A 27699-nucleotide genomic window follows, 5' to 3' on the forward strand; every position below is an offset into this window, starting at 1 on the left:
GATTGTAAAGTAACTGGGTCTCTCATTCATTGCTGGCGGAAATGTATAAATGGAATGAACACTTTGGAAAACAGTTTGGCAATTTCTTAAATAGTTAAACATACATCTACCATCTGATGTAGCCATTCCATTCCTATGTATTTAGCCAAGAAAAATGAAAACATATGTCCAAACAAAGCACTGTACACAAATGTTCATGGCAGCTTTATTTTTAATAGCCAAAACTGGAAACAACCCAAATGTCCATCAACAGATGAATGGATAAACAATCTGTGGTAAATGCAGACAATGGAATGTAACTTAGCAATAAAATGAACTATATTGATACATGCTACAACATGGATGAATCTCAGAATAATTAAGCTAAGTGAAAGAAGCCAGATAAAAAAAAGAATACATACTTTATGGCTTCATTCATATAAAATTCTAGAAAACACAAATTAACCTAACATGACAGAAAGCACATCAGTGGTTGCCCAGGAATAGAGATGGGTGAGAAGAGAAGAGAGAGAGAGAAGGAAGGAGTAAAATGGGGCATAAGAAAGCTTTGGGGAATGATGGACATGTATATTCAATATGATGATGGCTTCATATATATATTTATTTATTAATATATAAATGTAGAAATTGATATGAATAAATGGGAAATAAGCAACCAATAAATATAATTGAGAAAGATATTAATGAATTATTAATAAATCTATTGGTGAATTCTTAAATGCATTGATAAATGTATTACTAAATATGATATATTTATAATTATTATATCCTATATAATAATAGAGAAACATGATAATTAACCGTAACTTCGCTACCCTTCCCATTGGCTAATCAGCAAGATATGCAAATTAACTGCCAACCAAAATGGCGGCCAGCAGCCAGGCAGCTGAAACGAACAGGAGGCTTGCTTGCTCCAGTGAAGGAGGAAGCCAAGGTTCCCCGCCTGCCGCTGCCGGCTTCTGAGCTTTCACTCTAAGAAACAATGTTGCAATTATAGAACCTAAACAAACCCCAGAAACCTGCTTTCAGCTGTTAGAGCTGGAGCGAGCAGGACTGCAACAGTGTTACAATTATAGAACCCAAACAAACCCAGATACCTGCTTTCAGCAGCCGAGGTCTCAGAGCTGGAGCTGAGCCTTAGGGCTAAAGCCGGCTCTTAGCTCTAGTGACAGCCATAGAAGGTAAATAAATCCCAGAATAAAAAAAAAAAAAAGAAAAAAAGGAGAGGTTGGGAGCTTCAGTCACCCGCCAGCCTGAAAACGGCCCTCAGCCCCTCACCCAGACTGGCCAGGCACCCCAGTGGGGACACCCCACCCTGAAGGGGGTGCAACCAGCTGCAAACAGCCATCATCCCCTCATCCAGCCTGGCCAGGCACCCCAGTGGGGACTGCCACCCTGAAGGGGGTGTGACCAGCTGCAAACAGCCATCATTCCCTCATCCAGGCTGGCCAGGCACCCCAGCGGGACCCCCACCCTGATCCGGGACACACTTCAGGGAAAACAGCCGGCCCCCACCCGTGTACCAGGCCTCTATCCTATATAGTAAAAAGGTAATATGAAAACTGACCCTAACAGCAGAAAGACTGGGAATGACTGGTCACTATGACACACACTGACCACCAGGGGGCAGACGCTCAATGAAGAAGCTGCCCTCTGGTGGTCAGGGCGCTCTCACATGGGAGGAGCTCTGCTCAGCCACAAGCCAGGCTGATGGCTGCCAGTACAGCGGTGGTGGTGGGAGCCTCTCCTGCCTCCTCAGCAGCACTAAAGATGTCCGACTGCAGTTTAGGCCTGCTCCCCGCTGGCAAGTGGACAACCCCCGAGGGCTGCTGGGCTGCCAGAGGGATGTCTGATTGCCATCTTAGGCCCAATCCCCCGGAGAGCAGGCCTAAGCCAGCAAGTGGTCATCCCCTGAGGGGTCCCAGACTGCGAGAGGGCACAGGCCAGGCTGAGGGACCCCTCCTCTCCCCCGCGAGTGCACAAATTTTTGTGCACCGGGCCTCTAGTTTACATATAAGTGTGTTTAACATATTACTAGTATGCTCTTGAAATATATTAAATTATTATATGGAAAAAATCAATGTTTGTTTTAAAAAGAAAGATACAATTTAAAAAATGAAAGGGAGTGGTTCTTACAAATTATTTGCCAGTTATTTTTGATATCAAGGAGGTAAACACATACATATACATACACCCACTCACATACTCAAGGACATAAACATTAAATTTAAAAAAGAAATAGCAGGAGCCATTAATGAAATGAAACATATAAAATTTTACTAGTAATTAAAGAAGTAAAAACTAAAATAATAAGACATCGCATTTCACCCACCAAATTAGCAAAGTAATAGAAAATATACATTTTTTTTTTTTTGGTATGGGCATAAGGATACAACTGAAAGAATGAGTACAGTGTTTGACCCAGTAATATACTAATGGGAATTTACATGAGGCCATTTCTTTACTGTTTGTTTTGTTTTAGTAAAAGGCAGAGTATAAGTAGATCATAGGAGAGATGCCACAGTGAAGATGGGAAATATGGCTTCTTTAACCTGTAAGTTTAGATTTCTTTGAAGGCTTATGTTTTATTTAAAGTTGGGATTTCAGGTAATTTTTAAATTTCCTCTTTTTGCTTATGTGTATTACTACAACAAAAATTTTATTTCCAGAAAATAATTTGATAATAGAAATCAACTTGAGCTCATTTCTTTTAACCAAATAATTATCTATTGTAAGCTATAAATGAGAATAATAAAAATTTATAAGGAAATAACTTGAAACTAAAAAACTTTATAAAAGAACATTTTATCCCAATTTTATTAATATTTTCCCTTTTAATATATTTTTCTTAGAAATATACTAAAAATTAATTATAGAAAAAACAGAAAAGCCTGAATGGGTGGCTCAGTGGTTGAGTGCTGACCTATGAACCATGATGTAATGGTTAGATTCCCAGTCAGGGCACAAGCCTGGGTTGCAGGCTTAATGCCCAGCAGGGGGCCTGCAGAAGGCAGCTGGTCAATGATTCTCTCTCATCATTGATGCTTCTAGCTCTCTCTTCTTCTCCCTTCCTCCCTGAAATCAATAAAAATATTTTTTTAAAAAGAAAAAAACCAGACTGTACCACTTATTTCCATTTTATAGGAGAAAGCTAAGTTATGGATCTATGTGGACAATACCTTTTTGTGTATGGCACAAAATACACTGTATTGCTCAAATTCATTTTAGCAGCAACCTTTTCTTCCCCTTTTGTAACTTCAGTCTTTTGTATTTATGGTGCACCTATTGAAAGAGAAGAAGAAAATACATAATTGCAGGGTCAAGTTAAAGGAGTAATAATCAATAACATGGTCATTTATAATATTTATAAATGTAACATTACAAAGTTAAAATTTTACCTTTAGCTGTTTTGGATGACAAATGTAAAAGGTAAAAATTTCACAACAGAGTCACAGGCTACTCTTTCACAAGCAATATCAGGAAAACAAATGTGTCACTAGATTTCAGAATCTATATTGAGGCTTCCACTGGTTTGTCTGAGTCCAGGGAAACTCAATAGAGGCTACCCGTAGACAGGACTAATCTGACAGCACACAGTGATGCTACTGATTGTCTGTCAATAAGGCTTATATTCTGAATTGCTTTTCCAATAGGCATGATGATTTACATTGACTCATCTATCTTCCCTTTTCTAGGCTCTCCTATAACCAACCTCCTGCATTTTGGGAGTAATGATTATTCTTTATTATCTATTAAAGAAGTACATGCCCAATGTAGAAAATCTGGGAAATATATAATACTATGAAAAAAAATCCATAATCCTACCCAGGACAAACTCCATTAACAATCTGGCATACATTTCTCCAAGCACATATTTATTTTTTCATGCTCATATTTATTTTGTTACACAGCTGAGATCACATTTATAGATATAATTTCATAGATTACCTCTCTCTTTTGTTTTTTAATCCTCACCCGAGGATATTTTTCGATTGATTTTTAGAGAGAGTGGAAGAAAGAGGGAAAGACAGAGAGAAATATCGATGTGAGAGAAAAACACATCAATTGGTTGCCTCCTGCTCGCTCCCAACGAGGGCCCGGGCCAGGGAGGAACTTGCAACTGAGGTGCATGCCCTTGACCAGAATAGAGCCTGGGACCCTTCAGTCTGCAGGCTGACACGCTATTCAAGGAGCCAAATCAGCTAGGGATAGACTATCTCTTTTATCTAACTATATTATAAGCATTTTGCCATATCATCAAACACTATTCAAAAAGATCATTTAATGACTACTCAATGTATATCTGATGGAAGAGTCACAATTCACTCATAACCATCTTTCCACAATATGAAGCCAAGGCCACAGTCTACCCTTTGTTGAACTATTAAAAATTATTTTGTTTTGAAGATCTTTGTGCATATTACCTATCTATGTTTTAGGGCTTTCTTTGGAATGGATTTCTAGAAGGACAGTTGTTGTGTCAAAGAATATAACAATTTAAAACTAATGTTATTGAAGTAATTTTTAGATACTTGAGTAGTGGCTAGGGGAGGGGTGGGCAAACTTTTTGACTCTAGGGCCACAATGGGTTCTTAAACTGGACCGGAGGGCCGGAACAAAAGCACGGATGGAGTGTTTGTGTGAACTAATATAAATTCAAAGTAAACATCATTACATAAAAGGGTACGGTCTTTTTTTTTTTTTAGTTTTATTCATTTCAAATGGGCTGGATCCAGCCCACGGACCGTAGTTTGTCCACGGCTGGGCTAGGGGGTTGAGGGGACTGGGGGACTCCGGAGGCAGGCGCGAAGAGCAGCGGGCCTGCCTGGGGAAGGGCCGGCATTGCCGCGAGCCTGCTGCCCTGGAGGGGCTGAGGGGACTGGGCACTGCCATCTTATGGATGTGGGTGCCGCCATCTTCGAGGGCGGGGCAGCAATTAGCATGTTCCCTCCTTATTGGCTGTGGGTGCCACCATCTTTGCGATAGCGTGGGGGTCAATTAACATATTCCCTCTTTATTAGATAGGATGCTATTATAATCACTTGTGTACAAGTTTTTTTGTGAACATACATTTTCTCTTAATTAAATACCTAGGACTTGAACTGCTTGGCCCATGGCATCTTTATATAACAGATACTCTATAAAAATTTGCTGAAATATTCTTCCCTTTTTTCCATCACAATTTTATACTAAAAATTACCTTTCAATTTACCCTTCCCTTAAAATATGAAACAGAACATTTTTCCTTCCAAGAGGACAGCATTTTAAGAATTAACTGAAGATGAAATAATGTGCATGAAATTATTTTTTCCCCTCTTCCTTGACCACCTGGAAACTCAGTCCCCTCAACCCCCTATTGTATTTATAGTGAGAAATTAGAACTCTGACAAGAATGTAGTATTTCAAGTCTTAGGCCCTTAGGCCAACTGAACAATTCAGCTAGCTTATAGTAGAAGATTTCATCAGAGATGTGCAACTGAAATAATCTTCATTCTTTATTCTAAGAAAGGGAAATCATCCAACAATAATAAAGTAAATTATTTTTCACAGTCATTATGACTTCATATAAGAAAACCCATTTGATGGGGAGTATAAATGTAGATATTTTAAGTAATTTCCCTTTGCCCAGCATTTTTCAAGAAAAAGGATTCACAGAAGATCTTAGTTGCCTTAAAATGTTGTAATCACACTTCAACAATAAATCTGGAGCCAACTAGTTTGAAAAACCCACAATATTTTGGCATTAGGGAATAAGAATCATAATGTTTCATCTGTGAAAGAATTTTAAAGATTAGACATTTCAACCTTTTTATTAAACTAAACAGCAAAAAAGTTAAGTATCAAATCACAGCTATGTAGTAGTGTTACCCCACATTAAAATCCAGGTCTTCTGATTCCTCACCCCAGGAAACTTTATTCTGAAAACTTTGTTGCCTAAATCAGACTTCAGAACAGCAAACAGTTTTCCTATTTTTGCCCATAATTTAGAGAGTGATCAAGAAAAATTTGACTTAATATAAAATTGGACTTCCATGTCATCATTTCTCTGAAGGGACTCATAACACTTGAATATATAGCGGTTGATTCAGTTCCTATGAGGACGAAAGAGTAAGCAAATTTGGGGATCTCTTTAAGAAAAATTTTTTTACCAAATTCCCACACAAAAATAGGTATAAGGCTGAACGGGTGGCTCAATTGATTGGAGCAGTATCCTGTACACCGAAAGTTCACCATTCAATTCCCAGTCAGGGCACATAACCAGGTGGCAGGTTTGATCTCCAATTGGGGAACTTGTGGGAGGAAACCAATCAATGTTTTCCTCTCACATCCATGTTTTTTCTCTCTCCCTCTCTCTCAAAACCAATAAACACATATTTAAAAACAAAACAAAATAGGTATAGGCCTCAGAAGGGGCTGGTGTAAATGAGGGACTCTCAAACTTAAGCTTCACAGTAAATTAGCCTGTGTAAATTCCCATGATTTCATTCATTATCTTGCTCCCAGAAGGTAGTTGCAGCCAGGTAAAATCTTCATTTTACATCAGTGAAAAATGAAGTAAAAATAGGTGATATGAAAAAAAAATAGATGATAAGACTTTTTCAAAGTCAAGACTAGTCTAGGAGCTTCTCTCCTCTATCTATAAAACAACTTCCCTAAAAGACTTGAAGAGAACTGTGTCTAGAGAAAGAAACAGAACTGTTTGGGTTAGTTGTTGTTACTGCCTGCCACTAATATTTAAGTGATATCTGAGATAAGAAACTCTGTTTATGGTATTTTTCTCTTTGAAAATGAAAATAGATGATAGTTGCTTTTTATGCCACTAATTATATATGCCCATTGTGATCATCTATCACTCCATTTGAGAACTGGAAAGGGACCTTAATGATCAACTAATTTCTACTTAGCAAATAATGCAGAAGAGGTTGGGGGTTACTGATTATCATAATAATTGTAACCTTTAGACTACTCCTGGGTCAACTGACATTAAATAAAAACATTATGCACACATCATAGAAAAAGAATTAGAAGAATACAGACCGTAATGTTAATAATGATTATTTTGGGGTATTGAGATATAGGCATTTTGTTTTCTTTTTATTTTCAGCATTTTCTCCCCTGACCATTTATCACTTCATAATGAAAAAAGATAACATGTTTTTAAAAGATTGAATTGAAATACAAGGCAAATAGAGCAGGAAGGTCAGATTAGGGCTACCCAACAAGGATGACAGTCTTATTCCAGAATGAAGGTTGAAGGCAGATATCATGCCATGGCTTCAAGAATCTGGATGCAAGAATAACATGGTAATAATGTGACATAGTCAGCAAGTGGCTGTAAGCCTGGAAAAGACATGGGAATCAAAGTTAGCTCTGAGGCTCTAAGAACAAGCAACAGTGAAGACAATTACTCTATGAAAAAGAATAGGAAATTCAGTCAAAGGAATAAGTTTAATGGAAAAAACATGGTGAGTGTTTTCTAGCCAAATAGACTTTTAAGTGCTAGATGGGCATCCAGGTAGAGATGTATAGCAAGTAGAATGAAATGAAGGCCAGGTAAAGCTCTGCTTGGCCTTCACTATGAACTGGAATTCAGGGAAAATAACATAGCTAGAAATTCAGATCTAGAATTATTTGTTTAAGGTAGATAAGAAACTCAAGAAGGAACCATGGTAACTCAGGCCAAGAATGCAGTGAGAAGAGAAAGCTAAGAAGAAAATCTTTGGAAAATATTCCAAAGTTGAATTATTAGTGTTGGTAAGTAAGTGTAAAATATAATATTTTATTTCTATAATTAAGCATTCACTCCATTTTATATATAATCAAAAGGTTAAAATGACTGAATAGTCAAACACTACTATCAGAAATAAAATTTAGATTTTTATATGACTCTGCCTTTCATTTCATGTCAAGTATTAAACAAAAAAAATCCCTTGTCTTTCTGTCTATGGAAATATATATATTTTAAAAAAATATGTGCAGCCCTGCTGGATGGCTCAGTGGGTGAGCATCCACCCATGAACCAGGAGATCACGGTTTGATTCCCGGTCAGGGCACATGCCTGGGTTTCAGCCTTAATCCCCAGTGGGGGACCTGTAGGACAAAGCTGATCAATGATTCTCCTTCATCATTGATGTTTCTATCTCTCTCTCCCTCTTCCTTCCTATCTCTGAAAATAAATAAAAACATTTTTTTAAATGTGCATCAGTAATAAAATGAACCAGCTGACTTTTTTCCTGGTCTTAGGGCTACTCAAGATTGTTTCTAAGTTCCATTTCAACCCTAAAAGTCTATGATCCTGGCATGTTGCTTGATTTTAGAATCTTTTATTCAGATTCACACACACAAAAATGCCCTGAGTTCAAGGTATGTAAAATTCTCAGCAATCAATTTCACTTTAATTGTCCAAAGTCAAATAAAAGAAAAACCCAAGATATTAACACCTTTAGCTTCTGCAAATTTTACCTCCCACTGATCATCAAATATGTGAAGGCACTGTAAGAGCTCTGTATTTATAACTTTTGACTCCCTGCTATAGGATTACAGTGCCAGGCTCTGGAGAAAATAGAACATGCAGAAATAAGAGCTTTGAAAATAAACCTTCTTACAGCTAATGAAGGATTACCTGACATGCAATTTTTCTAAAATGTCACAGCTATTAGCAAGTTCTTTTGTTGTTGTTTGTTTGGGACCATTCTACCTTGTCTCCACTTTGTTGCTTTGAAAATAACAGTTTTTTCTTAAGCACAGTCAGATGTAGGAACCCCAAAACTTCAAAATTAAGTTGTATATACTTACATTTACATTTACTTTTTTTAGAAAAAGGTCTTCTTTGGCCTTCACTATGAACTAAATTCAGATTTTGAAACTCTAACCCGCAATGTGATTATATTTGGAGATAGGGGAGGTAATTAAGGTTAAGTGAGGTCATTAAGGGTTCGACCCTAATTCATTAGGATTAGTGGCTTTATAAGCCCCTCACCTCACACATGCAAGGAGGAAAGGCCTTGAGAGCACAATTCCAGAAGGCAGTCATCCTGCAAGCCAGAAAGAAGGAGCTCATCAGAAACTTAATCGGTTGGCACCTTGGTCTTGGATTTCCCAGCCTCCAAAAAGGTGAGAAAATACATTTCTGTGTTTAAACCACTTAGTCTGATATAGAAGACTGAGGAGACTAAGATAGAGCCTCCTTATATTTTTGAATAAAAATTTGGACAATTTTCAAATGATTACTAAATCAGTAGCCAAAATGTATTCTTTTTTAGGTAGCTAGAAAAACTGATCCTTTGATAATTATCCTCCTTTCAAAAATATATCTCAACTAGAGGCCCGGTGCACAAAAATTTGTATACTCAGGGGGTCCCTCAGCCCGGCCTATGCCCTCTTGCAGTCAGGGACCACTCGGAAGATGTCCACCTGCTGGCTTAGGCCTGTTCCCTCAGGGATCCGGCCCAAGCTGGCAGTCAGACATCCCTCTGGCAGCCCGGCAGCCCTCGGGGGAAGTCCACTTGCCAGCGGGGAGCAGGCCTAAGCTGTAGTCGGACATCCTTAGCACTGCTGAGGAGGCGGGAGAGGCTCCCGCCACCACTGCTGTACTGGCAGCCATCAGCCTGGCTGTGGCTGAGCAGAGCTCCCCCTGTAGGAGCGCACTGACCACCAGGGGGCAGCTCCTGCATTGAGAGTCTGCCCCCTGGTCGTCAGTGTGTGTCATAGTGACCAGTCATTCCCAGTCTTTCTGCTGTTAGGGTCAGTTTGCATATTACCCTTTTATTATATAGGATAGAGGCCTGGTGCACGGGTGGGGCCGGCTGGTTTTCCCTGAAGTGTGTCCCGGATCAGGGTGGGGGTCCTGCTGGGGTGCCTGGCCAGCCTGGGTGAGGGGCTGATGGGTGTTTGCAGGCTGGTCAAGCCCCCCCTAGTGGGGACCCTCACCCCATGGAGATTTGGCCAGCCTGGGTGAGGGGCTAATGGCTGTTTACAGGGTGGCCATACCCCTTTTAGGGTGGGGGGTCCCCACTGGGGTGCCTGGCCAGTCTGGGTGAGGGGCTGAGGGCCGTTTTCAGGCTGGCCAAGCCTCCTGGCGACGGAAGCTCCCAGCCTCTCCTTTTTTAATTTTTTTTATTCTTTTTATTCTGGGATTTATTTACCTTCTATAATTGAAACTTTGTAGCCTTGAGAGGAGCTTAGAGCCGGCCAAGGCAGGTGGGAGGGAAGCCTCCTGCTTGCTCCAGCTCCGTGGTCACAGCTGGCTGAAAGCAGGTATCTGGGGGTTATTTACCTTCTATAATTGAAACTTTGTTGCTTTGAGTGGAGCTCACAGCCGGCCGTGGTAGGCAGGGAAGCTTGGCTTCCTCCATCATTGGGGCAACCAAGCCTCCTGCTTGCTCCAGCTCCATGGCTGCCAGCCGCCATCTTGGTTGGGTTAATTTGCATATAGTTGCTCTGATTGGCTGGTGGGCGTGGCTTAAGGTGTAGCAAAGGCATGGTCAATCTGCATGTTTGTCTTTTATTAGTGTATATAATTCAAAGAATTGGGTAAAAATGGTATTCTTTGAAATAAAAGAAAAAATTTATAATTGTCTCCACCCAATAACTTAAAAAGCACACATAAATAAAATAACAGAGTACACATACTTGATTAAGTGTAAAATCTTGACCTAAAATCTGTTTCCAAAGACTCTTTACATTTATTTGATCTTTCAACAATACTGCCTCTGAATATGAATCTCAAATGTTTAAGTTCTGCAAGATATAAGTGATTACAAGTACTTTCTTGTTCAGGTATTTAAAGCAATTTCTTCATTCTTGAGTAATTTACTTTAAATTTAGAAGCTGAATGAACCCTAACAGTTCTCTATAGAGCTACCTGATATTAAAAACTTTTTATAGCTGTTTATGAATGAAATCCATCCTCTACTACTGTTTGCATTATCAACCTGAAAGAAAAATCTGACCATGCCATTCTACAGCTTAAAACCCTTTAATCCCACCAGGTACAGGATAAAACATCCAAACTCCCTGTAGATGGATGGCAAATGTGATCTGCTCCTTGTCTGCTCTTGAACCCTGTCCTTAAGAATTCTGAGGCCTCACAGTGGGCACCTCAGCTATCTCAAAGTACTTCCTTGGGATGTGAAGAAGTACCTGTTGGCAAACCCTTTCTTCTTCCTAGCTCACTAGAATTTGTTCAAGAATCTGCTTACATAATACCACTTCAGGGAAACTTTCTTGACTCTCTCTTAAGCTGGGTGGGTTATTTTCCTTTTTTATCCCATAGAAAGATGCTGTAAACGTTTTTTTCCCAAGTTGGAAACATGCATCTTTTAATTAGTGTCACTCATTGAGATGTAAACATTTCTTATATACACAGTACAAACACAAGATTTAGGTTGTCTTAGGTAGGACCATATTAAGACCATATGCTGATAAAAGGCAGGGATCATATTTATATCACCAGGCTGAACATACTATCTATACACTACATGTGTCCAAAAAATGCTGTTCAATTATACTAATTCATATATAAAATGTATTAAGGTATTTATCATTTAAGGAATATTATGGTAAATAATTTTGTTAAGCAAGAAACTATCACTGTTTTTTAAAAATTACTATTTCTACAGGTTGCTTTATTTAAAATGGTTTTGACCTTTATTTTAGAAATGTACTATTTTATTGAATAAAACAGTACCCAAATGTCAATAATTTCAGAATTATCAGCACTCCCAACTTACTTGTTTAAGAACCTATTTCTTTCAACGAGTGTCTTAAAGAAGTGGCATTTGATATCATCCCATTTAAACATCTAGAAACCCCTTTGGAGTCGGAGTCTACACTATTAGTTTTTAAAAATTGAAATAAAATCTATATTACACATTAAATGAAAATTTAATCCTGCTCTACAATATTTCTTCCATGTGGACAGTCATAATACATGGTATCCTTGCATTAAGTAGTTTAGAATCCACTACTTAAGCCTGCCTTCAGTCAGCAAGGCTAAATATCACTTATATTGGTTTATATGCATTCATTCAGTTTCCTTTGATAAGTGAACTAATCTTGGAATAAATATAACAGAAAAGAGAAAATCAGGAAGCACTTATTTTAGACTATTGCAGGCACTAAAGATAGAAGAGGTTACTTTCATTAGAACCTAGTTTAACGTAATCAACATCATCATTACCATGCTAACATTTAATCAATGCTCACTAGGTGCCAGGCACTGTGTATTATCTCATTTAATTCTTAACACTACAAGAGTTATTATTATCGATTTCTGTTTACAGATAAATATCTAGGCCCAACTTCACAGAACTAGCGTTTATAGAGCTGTTTTTTAAATCTAGACAATATAACCTCACGCATAGTCCCTTAACCACTATGATATAGTATTAAGTAAAATTACTGTATGAGAGATATCAGAAATTAATGATTCAATAAATTATAAAGGATTCCATTTAGCCTACAATATTCCTGAATACTAACCATTTGATCATTTTGATTTGCTTTACCCAAGGCTAAAACAGAAGGTCAAGCCCCTCCCATTTAAAACTTTTTACTTTGTGATTTAAAAAGAAGGCAATGTCATCATTGAAAATTTCTGCTCAGTGAAAAGTAGTGTAGCCAATTCAAGACAAGGGGAGCCTAAGTACTCCAAAATCTTCTGAGGTTACCCTGTCCTGGGACTTGCCTTTATACCTCCGAAAGTTAGTATTTAAAACCTGGAACTCTTGCTTAGTTTCAAATGTTGAAAGGATAACTCAACATTCTTAGTCACTTTTAATTTTGCTTTGCCACTGGCAGATAGGGCAAGCATCCACATATGTTGACAGAATACATGTTAGAGTAGTTTACTCCCGTTGAAAATTGCCTTACACTGTTTTAGCAATTCTCTCTATAGGAACTGCCTTTTTCAGAAGTATATGAATCTATATCTGTTCTAGGTAATCCTATATAATAAAAGGCTAATATACAAATTGTCCCCTTGACCGGGAGTTTGACCAGTTCAACCTGGGGGTGGAGCCGGCCGGCCAACCACCCACGGCCCCTCCCACCAGCCAATCTGGCCTGATTGGCCCCAATCAGGTGGACCAGCCAGACCCTAGCCATGCACGAATTCGTGCACCGGGTCTCTAGTATATAACAGTTTACTCTGAATATCTTTGGTTCCTCAACTAGAAAGTGTTTCTCGATCTTTTCCACCATATGGAGTGATCCTTTTCTAATGCTCCTAAGCAGCTCCTGAGTGTGATTTTTTAAATATATGGATTTCAACTTAATTCCTAATTCATTTCACAAATATTTACTTAGTGCCTACTATGTGCCAGTCTAAGCACCAAGGAAAACAAAAAGCCCTAGTCACTTCAAGAAACTAAACAAACCTGCCTACCCTGAGGTGCTACAATTTTGGCAGAGAGAAGGAGACAATTAACAATAAACATGATAAAATAAATCATTACAGTAAAAGAAAGATGAGAACTTTGGAAACAGAAAAACAGAGCGGGATGGGGATTAGAAATGCCAGGGAGTCAAGCTGCAATTTTAAACTGGGTGATCAGGATAGACCTCCTCATTGAGGTGATTTTTTAACTTTCTCAAATTTGGAAGAAGATGCAGGAGGTGCCAATACCTATGGGGAGAGTTTTCTAGGCAAAGGGCATAGCTAGTACAAAGGCCCCAGGGCATGTGGCTGGAGCAGAGTGAGCAGTGGGAGACAGGACCAGAGCAGAAAAGGGGAGGGGAGCAGGTCATATAGGACCTTAGAGATTATTGTAAGGATTCTCGTTTTTACTGTGAGAGTGAGCCACTGCAGGGTTTTGAGGAGAGAAGCGTCACAATCTAACTTATATTTAAGGGATAAGTTAAATATTTAAGGGATAAGTTTTGTCTACTCTGAGACGAAACTGAGGGACAACAGGGAGTCCAGGGAGTAAAAGCAGGGAGTCCAGTTAGAAGGCTATTGTAATAACCCACGTGATTATAACGGTGAGATTATGGTGGCTTAAACCAAAGAAATAGCAGTGAAGGTGGTGAGAATGGATTATAATTGAATAATTTACATAATAAACTGTACCCATATATAATGTACCATCTGATGAGTTTTGTCAGGTGTCTATGGTTGTGAAATCATCACCACAATCAAGGGAACATTTCCATCCTTCAAAAATTTCCTTTTGCTCTGTTACTTAAGTCCCTTCCCTCCAACTCTAGTTCCCCAAGCAAACACTGACCTGCTCTCTGTCACTATAGATTAGTTGGCATTTTTTAGTTTATGGAAGTGTAATTATACCGGATATACTGTATATATTCCTTCATATCTGACTTGTGTCACTGTATTGTGATTTTGAGATTCATCCATGTTGTTGTATAACAGATACTGGATTTGCTGAAAGATACTGGTTTGTTTATATAGAGGATATTAAAGAAAGAGTCATTTAGAATGGTTTCAAGGCTTTTAGTCAAAGAAAACTGGAAAAAATGGAACTGCCATCAACTGAGAATGAAAATGGTCAGGAGGAAAAGGCTAGGGAAAGATTATCCAGGTGGAGATATTTAGTCACTTTCAAGCTTAAAAAGTGGGAGGAATGGGCATAACATGATTAGCATAGGCAGCAGCTAATACATTATCTTCATGTTCCAATTGAGACAGATCCCGTAGAATGCCCTGGTATGAGATATGATATTCTGGAAAATGACCACATCACATACGTGTGTGTGTGTGTGTGTGTGTGTGTGTGTGTGTGTGTGTGTGAGAGAGAGAGAGATACTTCAGGGGAATGAAAAAGAGAAAATGATAAAAGCAAAAATGGCCAAAGCTTAAAACTTGGTGAATCTAGGTAAAAGGTATATCTTTTTTGAATCATAACTTTTCTGTATGCTTGGAAAAAAGAAATGAGATGGGAAGACCAACAGTCACCTCTTGTTTATTAAACAGCAGTTCAATTTTGACTGACAAATAACATCTTAGGCCATCCATTTAACCTCTATACCTCAAATTATTTTCTTGTAAGATGGGTGACATTTTTACTGTCTTCACAGTAAAGGTATACAACATTTAATTGTTCTATATGTATTTTAAAGTGTTTTAAAATGCCAAAGTATTAATTGTGAATGAAAAAGAGGCGACATCACAGACCTGGCAAGCAAGCTCAGAGGGCTATTTGGCAGGTGTGGCAAGCTCAGTGACCAAAGTAGCCACACTTGATGATAAATTCCCAACTGGGTAGGTCATGGTGGGTAGCCAAACCCTAGGCCTACAGCTTCCTTAGTAAAAGGTTAATCTTTACCTTAATAGAGCCTGCCCATTGTTCTTGTGCATCTAGGATAACATACCTTTGAAATGCCAGAGTAATCTTCATTTCCAGATGCCTGCAGTGGTTCTCAACCTTCCTAATGCCACGACCCTTTAATACAGTTCCTCATGTTGTGGTGACCCCCAATTTCATTGTTACAAATTGAACATAATTAAAGCATAGTGACTAATCACAAAACAATATGTAATTATATATGTGTTTTCCGATGATCTTAGGCGACCCCTGTGAAAGGGTTGTTGGACCCCCAAAGGGGTCGGGACCCACAGGTTGAGAACCGCTGCCTTAGAGGCATATCCATCCTAAGGAGAGAGCAGGTGCACCAAAACTCATTGCTATCTTGTTGCCTGCACACCACCTCTACTTACTGTAATGTTAAATATTAACTACCTTGCACCCATCAATGTAAAAGAAGTATGTATCTCTCCATTTTGCTTTTTATCCAATCCCAAAGATTTCCCTCTCCCCTCTTTACTTTCTCCCACCTCCTTGATCTACCACCGATGGATTTCATACCACTAGCTAAATAAAGAGATGTCATACTATGACAACTATCAATCAAATGCCATGATGCTAAACTTTACGTGGTTTGACCCTTCCTAATTTCCTGACTGCATTCCATGTCATTCTCTGATCCTTTTTGCCACACTTCAGTCACACTGGCTTTCTTTTCATTCCTCAGAGCTTCCCAGGGCCCCTGACTTTGAGATCTCCGTGCAGATGTTACCATCTAAAGAGGCCCTCCCAGAGCATCCTTATTAAAGTACTTTTTCTCCCTCCCAATAACTATCATCACTGTTTACTTTACATCATAGAACTTGAACTTACCTGAAATTATTTCATTTACATGTTTGTTTGCATTTTTGTTGTTTCTCTCCCAGTCTTTCCTATTCACTGCTCTTATTCCCTCAAAAAATATTTGTTAAGAGAATAAAAGGAGATACCCAAATTATGTTTTTATACTGAAATCAATTGCATGGTAAACGGTGATCTGCAAAATTCTATTAAGAAACCAAAGAACTAGCATCTATTCAGACAAAGTACGCCGTTTAAAGTATAACAAAAATGTAATAATATTTGGGGATATAGATAACACAGTTGGTAATGTCAGGTTATAGGACCAAATATAAGGTGCTTTTTATTTTAATGCAAACTATTTATCAGAAACAGGGAGTCACTCCATATTTTAAGACTTTTATAAAGTCTCTCAAATTCCCACAGTTTCTTTTGAACAATAAATTATTACTAGTAACTGGTGAAGACATATTAGTCTGAAATGACCCAATGAATGCTACTTCGGATGCTACAGAGGTCACTAAAAATAAAAGGAAAGTTTAGCAACTATTCTTGAGTGTTATCAAACTGTTAAGTACTACATTGGTGATTCTCAAACTTTGATGTGCTTCAGTCACCTGAGTATCTTGTTGAAATGCAGATTTTGAGTATCAGTAGGTTGGGGTCAGAGATTCTGTATTTCTAAACTCCCAGGCCATTGTGAATGGTCCATGGACTACACTGTGAATCGCAAGGCACAAAGTGAGGTTGTAAACAAGGCTCTTCTTTCACTGAATTTTTATGATTTTAAAATTTATATTTACATTCATAGGAAAGGAGAAGAGCAGGCTAGGCAACTGAAAGCTGCAAAGGAGATGGGGACTTTTTATTTTTTATTTTATTTTATTTTTTTTTATTTTTTTTTTTAATTAAATCTTTATTGTTCAGATTATTACATTTGTTGCTCTTTTTTTCCCCCCATAACTCCCCTCCTCCCAGTTCCCGCCCCACCCTCCGCCCTCACTCCCCACCCACTGTCCTCGAGATGGGGACTTTTTATAAAGCTATTTATTACTATGAATTTATCCTCATCCCCTCCATAAATTCAAGTTCGTGTTTATAAAACTAGACTTTTTTCAAAGCAGCACCTTTAATCAGAATCAACTATTTACACTTAAGTAAAAAACAAAAAGAAATCACAATTTAAAAACTCCATTCTCTACTTTCCAATGCTCCACAAAAGTTCATTTTACTCAGTATACATAGAAGTATTTAAGTTAGAAAAGGAGCACTAATTTTGGTAATAAAATTTAGTCAATTTTACTAGTCAAAAATGTTTTGTTTCCTCTTTTAAAACTTTGCCATTTCTCAGTAGGTCATTAACCTGTACTATAATGTTTAAATACATAGGTTATTCCAGTCCTAGTTTTTTGAAAGTTAAGTAGTTAAAGATTACATAAGATTAAATTCAAAGGATAATTTTAAAAAAGTTAAAATAGACTTAAAACAAACAAAAAAGTTAAAACAGACTTAAAATAGGATCCTTCAAGTATATGAAACATTAAAATCTTCCCAAATCTTTGAAAATATCAACTTGATTCAGCACTGTTTTTCCTCCCTTCATATAGGTAAACTTTCTCATTATAATACAAAACACTCAAAACCTTTTGCTTTTTACAGCTATCTTGAGATAGAATATGATACCCATTTTTTTAAAAAAGGTAATAGCTCATAATGACAAATCAAAAAGAGATTCAAAATGTGTTTTGAGATGCTTTTTATAGGTCTAAGGTACTTACGATTTCTCACAATTTTGTGAACTATTATTAATAGAGGTCTATTAGTGCTCAGTTTAAATTACCAAAAGTTTTTTTTTTTTAAATTTAAGTGTTTATTCTTTGTGGCTGACAACTAGGAAAACCCCCAGCTACAACATGAATATATTCCTACAAGTCTCTGTTGAGGGAATCAAGCTGTTTTGATAGAGCTCAATTTGAGGGCAGTGGGTATTTTTTGCTTTCTTTTCCACCCATCCCCTTAACTCTGCATTTAAGCCTAATATGTACAAATCAAGCAGGATTTCTGGGCAAGAGCCCTTTCAGGAGGGTATGAATTGCTTCTGTGCTAGTTCTAGAATATCAGCTGGGAAACATCATCAAAGGAAATCAAGGCGATTCCTCAGCTGATAAGGAAATTGTAAAGAATCTCTTTAGAACTAGAAACAGCAAGCTCAGTAATGCAAATGCCTTGTGTTCATCTGAACAACAACAATCTCCTCATTTACTATTTAGTAAAGATTGAAAGAACAGTACCAAAGGCTCTAAAGATGGAAGGTGTCAAAGAAAGTCTCTCTTCTGCTCAGCACTTTGGCAGGAATAATACTGAATTTGCATCTGTCTGAGTGGTAACTTCCAAAAGTCTGAGAAAGTAAATGTGAGCTGAATATCAAGCGATAAAAGAGATAATTCTGAGAGGCTGTGTGTTTGTGTTTGGTTGGGAGTTGAGTACCAAAGAGACGAGGACAAAACTCACAAAGCTAAAACTCAGCTTAAATAAGGGTGAACTCATAGCAAGTTAATTTTCTAAATAATCTCGCCACATTATATACACACGTTAAAAATCTTTAATATATTGAAGGATGTTTTCCAAATTGTTCTTTTCTTCCTGAATTTTGCTATTTCTGTTCCTCAACAATTATGTGTGTCCTTGGTCTAATCATTTCCTCATTCTCTGCTCATTTTCTCCTTTCTTAGGGCCCTCCCTTCCTCTTTTTTACCTCTCTCATACAGCCAGAAATGGCCAAAACCAGTTTTTCATCCAGTACTCATGTTTTAGTTCATTTTACATTTTTGTGCCCTCTCAACTACTATTCAAACCTGGCCTGTGTTTCCTTGGTGCTTGATAAATAAATGTTAGATAGTATAATGCCACAAGTAGTTGCAAATGTCACCATCGGGAAGGCTTGATTATAGTGGCAAAGAGGTGGAAACATCAAAGCAAAATAGCTGATGGATGCTTAAACAAACAAACAAGTTAAAAAAAACAACAACCCTCTAGCATTTAGCAGAGTGTCTGATACAAAGGAAACTGGATAATAAAAGTTTGCTTAAGTGCTTTGTTGAAATTTTAAAGACCTTTCTCACCTTAAGCAACTAGTATTTTGAAGCTAGCCTTTTTCCTAAAGCTAGGAGAATTCATGAATGGTGGTGATTCATCAAAGGTACTTTTTTTATTTCATTTAAATTTGCAGTTATTAAAGCCTGAAGTTATGATCAGAATATGTCAGCGTTCAAAGCATAACAAGAATGAAGGCATCAAAAGAAAGGCTGGAGATGACCATATTGTGATCATATTTTTTCTTCTCTATTTATACCCCTTTAGCTTTCACAGAAGTACACATTACTTATGAACAAATTTAAATTCAAAATGTCTCCTTTAGAATATTTCCGTGCTTTCAGATATTTTTCTAGTTGATGTTTTTTGTCATATCTGTCCCTATTCACTCACCTCCAAGTGGGGAAATTAAAACTAAGCATGACTTTTTGCATAGACCAAGGAAGGAAATTAGAGTGATCTGTGATATCCTTAACATACTGATCATATCCACACTCTGGGGGAGGGGACAGAAGGCAGAGGAAAAATGTTAGCAAGAGAAAAAATAGCTAGGTTGACAGCCCCAGGTCTCAGAATGAATGGCAGTGCAGGTTTTATCATTGTCTTATCTCTATAGCCAACCACTGAAGACAGTTTAGCATGCCAGTTAAGGACAATAATCCTGCTGCAAGATTACCTGTGCTGGAATTGTGCTTCTGCCTCTGACTCACAGTATTCGTCAAGTAACTGAGCCTCTACATGCCTCATTTTTTCCATAAATAAGTAGGGATAATAATAAATACCCATTCCTTAAAGGTTGGTATAAGGATTACATGAATAGGCTACTGTCACACTTAATGAATTCGTTCACTATTATTGTTAATGCAATTAATGGCAGTTTCTGCTTTTTATGTATATTGATGCTCTTATAAATGCCATGTTTTTAAAGAAACAGGAATAATACTTTTCTAATGCCTCAAAGTTTCTTTTCTACTAAATATTCCATATGTTGTAGCCCATTCTTGAAGAAGACAACCGCAATATTCACTTTCAGAAAGATGGCTTACCAAGATAAATCCAAAATGAAGAAAGAATGCTGTGGCAGACCCTGCCTATTGGTTACCTACAGCCATGTCTTCCCATTATTTTGCGTTATCATTGCCAGTGATTGACCTAGGAGTAAGCATGTGACCCAACTCTGCCCAATGGAACCAAAGGGGATTTCAGCTGGAGGCTTCTGAATTAGTACCCCGCAAAAACAAAAATCTTCTCTCCAAAATCTTCCCCGTCTGTAGGAAGAATTGGTAGATTAACAGTATTTGTCATTTATCCAGTATGTAAGATCCTGGAAAAATAGTTTTAAATAAGTATAAAATTTCCAACAGCTATCAGTTCTTTCATTTTTCTAAAATGACAGGGGACAATAAGTAAGTTATGAACTAAAGGGAAGTAATAGTACTTTTCAGATTGAATTTCCACCGGTGGTAGACACATGTAAGGATTAGTCATGTAGTTGTGCATCCTTGAGAATAATACTGTATCAGTTTATGTAAGTTAGGCTAAGGAAATGGAAAAGAGAAGTTAAAGGTGGTTTCAAGTCTGAGTGACGTGGATGAGGAGACTGTCACTAACTAAATCACTGAGCAGGAGTACAATTTGAGATAATCCTGAAGGGCTCTGTTTCACACAGGTTGAGTTCAATATGATAGCAAGAGAGCTCAGTGCAAACAGTTACAGAAATGGGGTGGAATGTCAATTCTTAAAGGCGCTGATTTCAGTGTCACTAGCACACAACTGCCAACTGAAACCAGGAGAATGGATGGACTCTATAAGAAGGAGAAGAGTCTGCATGCAAAGGGCAGAGCTAATATCTGAGTCCTCTAGAAAAAAAATCTCAATCACTTTAATTGGTGGCTTCACCTAATAAGGCATTTAAGAGTTCTAAGTCTCATTTTCCTCATTTGTAAAAGAAAAATAAGAATAACTACTATATCAGTGTTTGTGAAAAATAAATGATATAATGAATATAAAACCTTGAATACAATGACGGATATGTAACTTCCTAAGCATACGTTTGAGGTCTTGGTACCAGATATAGTTATTATAATATTATTGACTATATTCCCTATGCTGTGAACTCTTAAAACACCTACCCAACCCCCCAAAAAACATATCCAGACTTTGAAAGTCCTTTATTGAATGCTTTTCACTTATTCCCTTACTAGAGAGAAGGGCTTGGCCTTGTTTCAAGAGACTAATATGATTTTAATTTTAAAAAGTGCATTATAAACTCTAACTACCTTTCTTAAAACTGCAACCTCCCAACAATCCCTGCCCATCATCTCTGCCTTTTTACTCCTTTTAATAAACCAGAGACTTTACTTAATTTGTATATTTTCTCTTTCAAATGTAAATCCTTGGGGGATGGGGGTGGGCTAGAGGAGTAATGGGGGGGGGGGAGGAACATATCTAATACTTTCAATAATAAAGATAAAAAAATAATAAAATGCAAATCCTATGAGGGCAGGTTTTCAGTGTGTTTGTTCACTGTTGCATCTCTAATGTCTGAAACAATGTTTGACAGATAGTACCCATGCAAAATACAGTTGATGAAAGATAATAAATCAATTCGAATACAACAAAAAATGTGAAAAAGCTTCTTTTGCATTGACTTTTACCTATGTGCCATTTTTCCTGTGCTAATGTTCCTTTACAAATCGCATATTATATCATATGAATTGGTGTATCTCATTTAGATTGTAACTTTCTGGAAGATGACTCCACATATTGTTTCTTAATTATTTCCTTATTGCTCTCATCTTTTAAATTTTAGCTAATAAATAAAGTGCAGTTAACTCTTCTTTATGTTCCTGGTCCCACCCTTTCCTTTTGCTGCCTCATATCAACCCCACTTTACTGAAGAGAGTTTGGCACCATTTCAGTGAAGCCATTCACCACACTGGTTTGTTATGAAGTGATTGAACAGACTATGGTTTTAAGTTGTTGAAATGGCAAGCAGTGTTTTTCAAATGAAATTCTTTTATGAGTTCCAGTGCAATAAAATAGTTCAGTGATTCAACTGGTTGAATTACATTTCATTCACTTAGAGGGAAATTACACTAAAGAAAACTTATTACTCTTTTATTTTTACTCTCCAGAAATTTCACACTTGGTGATATTTCTCATACTGAGCACTAAAATCCTCAAATGTCTAGCAGTGGTCGGCAAACTCATTAGTCAACAGAGCCAAATATCAACAGTACAACGATTGAAATTTCTTTTGAGAGCCAAATTTTTTAAACTTAAACTATATAGGTAGGTACACTGTTATTAACTTAATTAGGGTACTCCTAAGGCTTAGGGAGAGCCACACTCAAGGGGCCAAAGAGCCGCATGTGGCTCGCGAGCCGCAGTTTGTCGACCATAGGTCTAAGGAAACAGACACAGACCGTCTTCATAAGGCTAACTACAAATTATATTAACCAAAAAGAGGTCTTCACTACTTGGTTGTGAATTACTGACTCTTCTTGATAAGATGTTTGATGGTTTCTTCATAAACCAGTTTAGGAAAACTACCATAACTTATTTTTATGAGTAAGAAACTCCTTAAATATATTGTTCAACAAGTTTGCATGGTTGTTTTCAAAACTGAATGTAATTGGAAATTAAGACAATATTAAAATAAGCCTCTGATAAATTTCATCTCCACTGTTGTAAGGATTTTGAGTTTTGAAAGTCACATGAATACAACCTGTATTTCCTTTTAATTTGTGGCATTTTAAAAAAATTGATTTTAGAGAAACATCGATGTGAGAAGAAACACTGACTGGCTGCCTCCTGCACACACCCTGACTGGGGATGGACCCTATAACCTGGGTATGTGCCCTGACTGGGAATTGAACCTGCCACCTTTTGGTGTACAGAATGATGGTCCAACCAACTGAGTCACACTGGCCAGGGCTAATTGTGGATTTTCAAAACAATTTATTCAGGCAGTGTTCTCAGATTTTGATGTGTAATAACTTAGGAAGACTACATTTAATATAGGGGCTTTAAGAATTTCCATTAAATAAAAAATTATGGCCATTTCCTCTTTATTTTCAGTTTATGAGTGGCACATGGCAAACTAGAAAGAACATGACACCTGGAGTCGAAAAACGTATGTTTAAGTCCTACTCTGCTACTTACTAGCATGCTCTTCAGTCAGCTATTTATAAAGGCAACCACAGTTAAGAGCATTGGGTTTAATTAAAGCTGAACTGTATACAAATTCCCCCCTCCCCCAGGTCTATCCCTAACTAGCCTTATGATCACGGTCAAGTTTCAAAACTCTCCAAGGTTAAGTTCCCTCATTTTTAAAATTGACATAATAAATATACATAACTCATAGGATTGTCAGGATTTAATAAGATAGTGCATATAAAGTGCTAAGCAAATTGCCTAGCACAGAATAAGCACTCAATAAACTTCATCCATTACTATTAATAAAATAATTAAATGTGATAATTTATGTAGACCACATACATAAAATATGAAGTACTTAACTGTTAAATTTTCATTCTTCTATATATATCAAAAAATAGGCTCCATTGCCCATCATTCAATTATTCTACCCTGATGTTCTGGATGTAGTAATGACATTCATTACTGTATTATAACTAAAGATTAGGTCAGTCTTTGATGTTTACATTTTATTACAGGAATTACTTTTAAGTGATTTTATGTCCTCTTTGTTTAAGAGGACATCATGTTTTCATAAAATAATACAGAATGTATAAAGGATCCCATGCCATTGTTTAAATTAGATTTTTCATGTTCTACCCTTTACCAATAATTTTAATTAAGTTTTGTCTGTTTTGTTTTACTTTCACTTATTTTAATCTTAAGAATTGTAAATTAAGTAAAATATTTTTTATTTAAAAATAATCTTTGGCCGTAACTGGTTTGGCTCAGTGGATAGAGCATTGGGCTGCGGACTGAAGGGTCCCAGGTTCGATTCTGGTCAAGGCATGTACCTTGGTTGCGGGCACATCCCCAGTAGGAGGTGTGCAGGAGGCAGCTGAATTGATGTTTCTCTCTCACCGATGTTTCTAACTCTCTATCTCTCTCCCTTCCTCTCTGTAAAAAAATCAATACAATATATCTTAAAAAAAATCTTTGCATCTTTTCCTCAAGTCCTTGAGTCTAAAATTAACATGGAACTGACCTTTTCTTTAGTGGACAAAATGTTCATTTTAGAAATATTATTATTTATACCTAAGCTAGAGGCCCAGTGCATGAAATTTGGGCACTGGTAGGGTCCCTAGCGGCTGCGAGCTGCCAACCTCTCTCCCTTCCCCTGGGCGGCCCCGCCCCCTGGTTAAACTCCTGGATGAACTCCCAGTTGAGGAGACAATTTTCATACATGCTTTTATTATATAGGATAAGCAAGCCATAATAGTGGGCTCCATCTTTAAAAGGTAATTTCACATACTACACTTTGGACTTTAATCATTTGCTTGCATTGGATATACTTAACATTAAACCCTTGCTCTCAGAGTTTGTTCTAGATCAGTGCTTTCAAAAAGAGCATTTCATGATGATGGAAACAGTCTATATTTGCACTCTCCAGCATGGTAGCCACAAACACATGTGGCTATTTAGCACTTGAAATGTGGTTGGCACGAGTAGGGAACTGAATTTTCAATTTTGTTAAATCTTAATTAAATTTTAATTTAAATAGCTACATGGCTAGCAGCTATATTGGAAGCACAGTTCTAGATAGTTCAAAATATCGGTAATTATACTGCAAATGAATAATAATGATTCTCATAACTAAACTATAGAGGCTGTGTCATTGCCTCAGGAATGGCTGACACATCTCTTAACTGTGTAAGAAGCAGTGAGGTTTTCAGCACTGTTTTACCACTTTATGAATCAACCTTCCACCAGTCACCCACTCCCTGCAAGCATTGGTGGCCTCATATTCTCTTTGAAATCATTTGTAAAACAAAAATCTAAGATCTAAAAATCTAACAGTAATCTAACTCTGATCTTAGGCTCCTCTGGGAATTCAATTGGTTTTGTTTAATTCAGTATCATTCATCCCTCTCTCTCTAATACTTTTTCCTCAAGACTAGTCACATTTAGTTAGCTCCTTGATCAGCTGTCTTTGTTTTAAACAGGAATGAAAGAGAACCACATAAGAAACAGGAACTGTTGCATTGAGTTATCACATGGCAATGGGAAGGATGAGAGTGTAATGAAGTAATTGCTATATAACATAGGAGTCATAGCAGGGATATGAGTTAATGGAATATATGGTGAGCCAAAAATAAAATAAAACATGAGTTGGCAGAAGAGAGATGTCAGTGGGTGGGAGGGAAAATAACTTCTATTAAATTGAAGCCTACACTGGAATCAGGACAAAAAAAACTTACAATGTTGAAGAAAGCATGGTAAGGGACATGGAGCATACAATTAGAAAAACTAACATATGAAAAAAAGCATAAAATATAGAGGCAATTATAGATATGAAAGATGAGCATATTCATAGTATTCTTAAAGAATAGAAATATAATAAAAATTTTTAAATTAATATAATTTTAAAAAGTTTCTGGGAACCAGGCAAGACTTAAAGCTACAGACTGAAAGAGCATATAGTATCCCAGGAAAAATGATCATAGAATAATTCAATACAGAAACATGCCTTAATTAAGCTACTAAATTCCAAAGATTTAAAAAAAAAATTCTTCAGGCACTTGGTGAAGAAAAAGTATGAGAATTTTGCAACCTGAAGACTATCATATGTCCAATATTCTTCTACTTGAATACTTGTTTAAAAATTAATATTCATCATCATATAGTTTTTCATGTGTGTACTACTTATTTTATACAAGAAACATTAGAGAAAAAATATAGCTATAGAAAATCAAATCATGTAAGTTGAATAAAACTATGTATGAACCTAAGTGATTCCCTAGTTTTAAGAATTAAACATTTTAAGAAAATCTAGTATCTTAATTTTAAATTTACTATTTATTACTATTACTTAAAAGTCCATGGAAGAAATATAATTAAATTACACAAGCAATTGTGTGTGTGTGTTTTTTAAAAAAAGGCAACAATGTTATAATTATGGATAATAGTTACCCGTGTTTCTATAATCTACAACTAGTCATGACTTGGACAATTACAATAAAGTAAGGTACTTTTCTTGAGGTAGGGAGGTGAATAGTAGTGGGGGAACAACCCCTTAAAATAACTTATTTATAAGAGCTTTATAACTGATATCCAATTCAATAGGCTTCACAACTTATAAATGCCTTATGATTGAATTATTCAAAAAATCTATAAGACCGTTTCTGTTAGCTTCATTTTACAAATGAAGAAATGAAAGCAAAGCTAAAGGAAACTAATTGCCCAAAGTTGCATATTGAATCACCAGAAAAAGAAGAGTATCACTTCTACTATGAACTTTTTGTTTGTCTCTAATAGCTTTGTCCCAACCCTGCACTGTTACATTATTTTTTGGCTACTGAATAACACTGATCTGAACCAAAGGCCTATAGTATCATGACCTAGCACAACAAAATTTTGACAGCAGTGAGACTGTGAAAGAAAAAATACATTTGGGGAAACACCAGATATGTGAATCTCATCAATCATAAGTGCTTGCTTACCTGCTGAGGTTCTATTCTGCTGAGCCCTGTATTAAAAACCAGAGTGAAAATGAAACTGACAAAAAAATTTCCTATCATTAAAGAGGGATAAAATGCAGAAAAAAAGGCTAAAAACAATTTAAAACAAGTTAAAAGCAAACAAAATAAAATCTTTAAAAAATGATAGTTTAAAACTCATGTAAGAATAGCCAACCACATAGGGATGAGCTAGATCCTAGTAGAAAGGCCAGACAAGGCATTACAGAAGGAAGATGTTTTCAGCTGTATTATAACGAAGAAAAGGCTTTCACCTAAGACTGGGACACTGTAACATTTTAAAGGTCACTGTCAATAGTGACTCCATTATAAGGTTGTATCAGATACTTCAGTAAATTTTTACACCACAGAAATGACTCAACTGTCCAGTAACCTAAGGCCAAAAATCAGAGAAATGAAACCAAAACTTTTATATTAAAGGAAAAGCAGGACAACTTCTAATGAAGACCTCAAACTGGAATAAGTTATTATGGCTCTCTATCATTTGGTGATTCAGCCTAAGAAGTTATTTACCCCCATTACCTTGAAGTTGTCTTTGCCCTTTTATAAAAACTCTTTCCTCACCATGTCTATAATCTTGCCTGCCTTTATCCAGAAGTAGTAAAATGAATGATACAGCTAGTACAGAAAACAAAGCCTAAGGAGGAAGTTCTAGACCCTTCCAACCCCACAGAATGCAAATCTCCTAGCAGTGACATTTTAATTTCCAGCATAGTACATGCCATCTATATTTTCTTCTAAAATAATAATTGTAGGTTTGCCTAGGATTTCCTGAAATTAATGTTTCAGGAAGTCTCCAACTTGCAAAAGTGTTGGGTTCCAAATGT

General features: G+C 36.9%; 1 protein-coding gene across 6 annotated transcripts in view; it reads right to left on the reverse strand.

Annotated features, from left to right (window-relative positions):
- The window catches only part of TAOK3 (TAO kinase 3), a 151172-nt gene that overhangs the window by 78116 nt on the left and 45357 nt on the right, over positions 1-27699 (reverse strand). For all 6 annotated transcript variants that reach the window (XM_036353932.1, XM_036353933.1, XM_036353934.1 and 3 more), the window contains exon 2: positions 3180-3282. The gene's annotated coding sequence lies outside the window, so the exon portion shown is untranslated. The remainder of the gene's footprint in view (positions 1-3179; positions 3283-27699) is intronic.

This window comes from Myotis myotis, unplaced genomic scaffold (genome assembly GCF_014108235.1).
Source record: "Myotis myotis isolate mMyoMyo1 unplaced genomic scaffold, mMyoMyo1.p scaffold_m19_p_20, whole genome shotgun sequence".
NCBI classification, from domain to species: Eukaryota; Metazoa; Chordata; class Mammalia; order Chiroptera; family Vespertilionidae; genus Myotis; species Myotis myotis.